Source organism: Mastomys coucha, unplaced genomic scaffold (genome assembly GCF_008632895.1).
Source record: "Mastomys coucha isolate ucsf_1 unplaced genomic scaffold, UCSF_Mcou_1 pScaffold15, whole genome shotgun sequence".
In the NCBI taxonomy this organism is placed as follows: Eukaryota; Metazoa; Chordata; class Mammalia; order Rodentia; family Muridae; genus Mastomys; species Mastomys coucha.
This window is the reverse complement of record NW_022196897.1, coordinates 92,238,002-92,242,317: the sequence shown is the minus strand read 5'-3', so window position 1 is coordinate 92,242,317 and position 4,316 is coordinate 92,238,002. Positions and strand designations below refer to the sequence as shown.

Here is a 4,316-nt window from a genome sequence, read left to right as displayed (position 1 = left end):
GAAGTGGGATGGGGTGGGGGTGGGGTAGAGTGGAGGGGGGATGAGGTGGGGGAGGGGTGGGGAGCAGACCATATCCCAGGGGTTATTGTTTCTCTTCTGGATTCTCAGGGGAGCTGTTGGAGTTCAGGGAGAACAGGGGTCTCTATATGGCCCGGAGCAAAACATCCATGCCTTCCTATCTCAGCACAGGAGAGGATACCTCAGGACAGGAAGACAGACTACAATTGGTGCTACAGAAGAATTAGGAATTAAGATTGATAAGGAACTAGCTCTACCCTCCCACCCACCCCCACCCTGGTGCGATCTCACTTTTCCCGTTCTTGCCTTTTCTGGGTTTGTTAGCTCAGGGTAGGTTTCAGTGTCACCAGCCAAGCTCAGAATGTGAGGTTAAGTAAATAGTGAGAAGAAGTTAACGTGCAGGAGTCAGAGCTGGGGCCCAGCAGATGCTACATCTCCAGGGTCCTAACAGATGGTGAACGTGGGACACCACAGCATCGTCACATCTTCTTATGTTTCTCAAAAGCCAGTTCATAGCTCGCCACATGTCAAATGGACTTAAAAAAAGAAAATGAAATCCAAACATTAAGTTTTGAGCTGTCGGAAATGGCCTTTAAAAAGTCATTCCATCATATAGATCAAAATAGATCAACACACTGAAAAATTGCTGTGCCAGCCGCCTGTAGACTCACTGGTATGCTGAGTCATGCTGGAAACCCAAGAAAGCCCAGGCACCATCTTGTCTCGTCCCCTTGCTGACTAAAAAGTTCATGGGTGCTGACCCTCTCCTAGTGTGAAAGTCAAGGCCAGGACACCACACTAGCCAAGAAGGGCTTTTATCTATGAATATGTTTGTTATGTTCTAGGAAGGTCAAGGTCAAAGCAGACTGCGTGTCTGGTGGAGAGACACTTCCTCAGAGACGGCCATCTTTCTCTATAACCTCATGTGATGGAAGAGCAAGGGTCTCTCTTAGATGCCAAGTTTAGGAATTCTATCCTCAGGAACAAATACCACCTTCCAAAGGTTCCACCCCTTAATGTTATGCTTTGGAGGTTAGAATTACACTACACAATTCTTGAAGAAACACAAATATTTAAACATCATACTTAACACCAATCCAAGCAGGACCTACATACAAACACTTGAGTACGTTTTAAAAGTAAAATGTGTTAAATACATGGTGGTGAAGTGGGAATTTTGGTAATTATAAGATAAAATACAGGGTGGGAAGACGGCTCAGTAGATAAAGTGCTCGCTGCCTTTCAAGCGTGTGGATCTGAGTTCTGAGCCACAGTAAAGGCTGGACACAGCAGCACATGGTTGTAACTCTAGCACTGAGGTATGGAGGCAGATCCTGGGAAGTTCAGTGGCCAGCCAGTATCCAGTCAGTAGACTCCAGGCTCCAGGTACAGGGAGAAAATTTGCATAAATAAACAAATAAATAAATAAATAAATAAATAAGGTAGAGATGACCTGGAGTTTTTACATAAATGAAGATATTTACTTATTTTCCCAATCATACACGAACACACACACACATACAAACACAAATAAAATATGATTTGATGGGTTCATATTTTCTCTAAATGTTAGAGCAAATCCAATTGAAACAAAATGGGGATTTTTTTTTTTCAAAACTCAAGGCTTACACAGAGCTGAAAGCCTTGCTCACAGCCAAAGGCACCGTCTTTCAGGGAGTTCCGAAAGCGCTCTAAGGCTGCTCAGCTACTGAGGCTAATTTTTCCTGATTTCAGCTTTATGTCGTTGCTCATAACACATTTTAAAGCTATGTGCATAGCCTGTAAAAGGTTTGAATCCTGAGACTGTGATTCAGATCCCTAAAACTAAGGAAGAGTAAAGCACTTTCTAAGCCAATCAGTGTCAATGCCAAAATAGCCCACAGCAAGATGCGAAAAGACATCTGCGTCATCCAAGAATTACCAAATCTTTGAGCTGGAAAGTTCCAGATGCTGTCTGTATAAGAAATGAATGGGTCTGAGCAGAGTCCATGTTACGAACTAGAGCCCTGCTCTCTTTTAAGGAAACCAAGCCAGGAACATTGATAACACTCACTCTTGCCAAGGTTTCTAAGCTCAACACTACGACTCTGTGTACTTTCTTGAAGGCGCATGCTAAGTTGCTTGTCCATTTTTAATACATATTTTACATCTTATTAATTTCTTTAATGGGGGTGGAGTGGGATGGGGTGAGGGGCATCTAGGCCACAGAGGGCTTATGGAAGTCAGAGGACAACTTGAGCAATCAGCTCTCCCCTCTCAACACGCGTGTGCTAGATATCAAGCTCAAGTGGTCTGCTTTGGCCGCGAGTACCCTTATCGTCTGAACCATCTTGTCCGAGTTAGGCCTTAGTCGTCGCTTTCCTGTTCTAAAGCATGCAACACTAAATGGGACGAAACATTAAACATGAACTAGACTAGTTCGTATTTCTGATTCACAGTAGGAAAGGGAGAACGGGAAACACTGCAGAAACACTGCAGAAACACATGTTCTTATATGCACGTGTATCCCGCCTCCACTGTCAAGACAGAAACCGAAGGGGTTAGAACTCCAAAGCCAAACAAGAAAAAAACGCGTGGACCCAAATACTGCAAGGGCTCCCAAATCCAACCATTTCCTCTAGGCAGTGCTGCCATACCGACACAGGCTGAGAGACAGACAGACTGACACAGTGCTCTGCCAAGTGTCTATACTGCTATGGTATAGCCTAGCCCTAGCAGGTTGCTCTGAAAGTCCAAAGGTAAAACAGAATGGGAACAAGGGAGCTAAGGAAACCCTGAGCCAGGAGGAAACATGCTCACACAGACCTTCCAGACCTTCCAGAGTGCAGTAAACTTTGCCCCTTTCCATTCAGAATGGCCCACGGTGTATTAGGATACGCTAGGTAGGTTGGGCAGTATTAGCTCTGCTTTTATATCTTAAAATCTCACCTTCATAAGTTCTAAAAATCTCACGATCAAAGCTGAATTCATCTCCTATATATTTACTTCATCCTGACATTCTATCGCGGGATCTCAGCCAATGAAGACGAAGAAAGTCTGAACGTGAAGTAGGAGAGAGAGACCATCATGAAGGGGCTGGCCTGTGAGGGTCCAGGTATCAGTCGGAGATACATGGCAAGCCTGTCACAAAGCAAAGACAGACTAACAAATTCAGGGCTTAGGAGCTGGCTCAGAGGCAAAGTCTTGCCTCAGGAGCATGATCCCTAGAGTACATGTGAAAATGACAGGCATGGGGATTCATGCTTGTAATACCAGCACTGGGGAGGCAGAGACGATAGGATCCTTAGGGCTCACTGGCCAGCCAGTTGAGCTAACTGGTGAACAGCCTGTGTCAAAGGAGGCAAACCCTGTTCCTGAGGAGGAACCACAGTTCTTTCTGGCCTATGCTCTGACTGACTGACTGACTGCCTGACTGACTGTCTCTGTCTCTCTCTGTCTGTCTCTGTCTCTGTCTGTCTGTCTCTCTCTCTCTCAGACAAATAAATAATAAATTTGTGTGTCTCCCTCAGACACACAAATAAAACAATCCAGATCTAACCTCAGAAAAGATCTGTTTTTACTTTTTAAATTATTTTCCCTCCTTGATAGCCCCGTAGCCAAAGAAAGGCAAAACTTTTTGACCCAGTTATACAATTATACAGTTATACTGGAGGTTCTGAAGAATAGTCCCTCGTGGACGAAACACCCAATCTTAGATTGTCTCTTTATTGCTTGAATGCAAATAAAGAGATCTGCAAAACAGGAGGAAACTTAGCTCAAAAAAGCAGTCCAACTGTCACAGATCACAAGATGGTACCCTGAGGGTGTGTATAGAAAAACAACTTATGTTTAAAAAGAAAAAGAGAGAGAGGGAAAGGAAGGAAAGCCACTGGTGTGTGTGTGTGTGTGTGTGTGTGTGTGTGTGTGTGTGTGAGTGTGTGTGTGAGTGTAAACTAAAAAGGGCCATTCAGTATGAATGGCAAACTTCAGACTGAAAATACTTTTGTAAATTATGGTCCTGCTAACATGCAGGCCAGTGATAAACCTGTACTAAGAAAGAGAATGTGCTTTTCTGAGAGAAGGGTATGTTAAGATTTTGCACAGTTAACACAGTCCAGCCCAGCAGTAAAAAATAAATATCTACCCTTGATAGAGATTTTATGAACCCCAGACATTAATTTGTTCACTACTCTTCCCCCATGTGAGAGTTCAGGACCACTTCTCTTTCCCCACACAGCCTCTCCACTAACATTCTTTCCCCACAGAAATTCACTAACAAGGTGGGATTTATGTTCTTAATTTCAAATAGACGGGGGGTG

The 4,316-nt window shown here is 44.0% G+C and overlaps 1 protein-coding gene across 5 annotated transcripts in view; it reads right to left on the bottom strand.

The window, feature by feature from the left end:
• Mpped2 (metallophosphoesterase domain containing 2) overlaps window positions 1-4,316 on the bottom strand; it is a 183,474-nt gene that overhangs the window by 165,497 nt on the left and 13,661 nt on the right. The window contains exon 1 of one of the 5 annotated variants that reach the window (XM_031371288.1): window positions 2,947-2,967. The exons of the other annotated variants lie outside the window; for them this stretch is intronic. The gene's annotated coding sequence lies outside the window, so the exon portion shown is untranslated. Of the gene's footprint in view, window positions 1-2,946; window positions 2,968-4,316 lie in introns of those variants that run through there. 5 annotated transcript variants of the gene reach the window in all.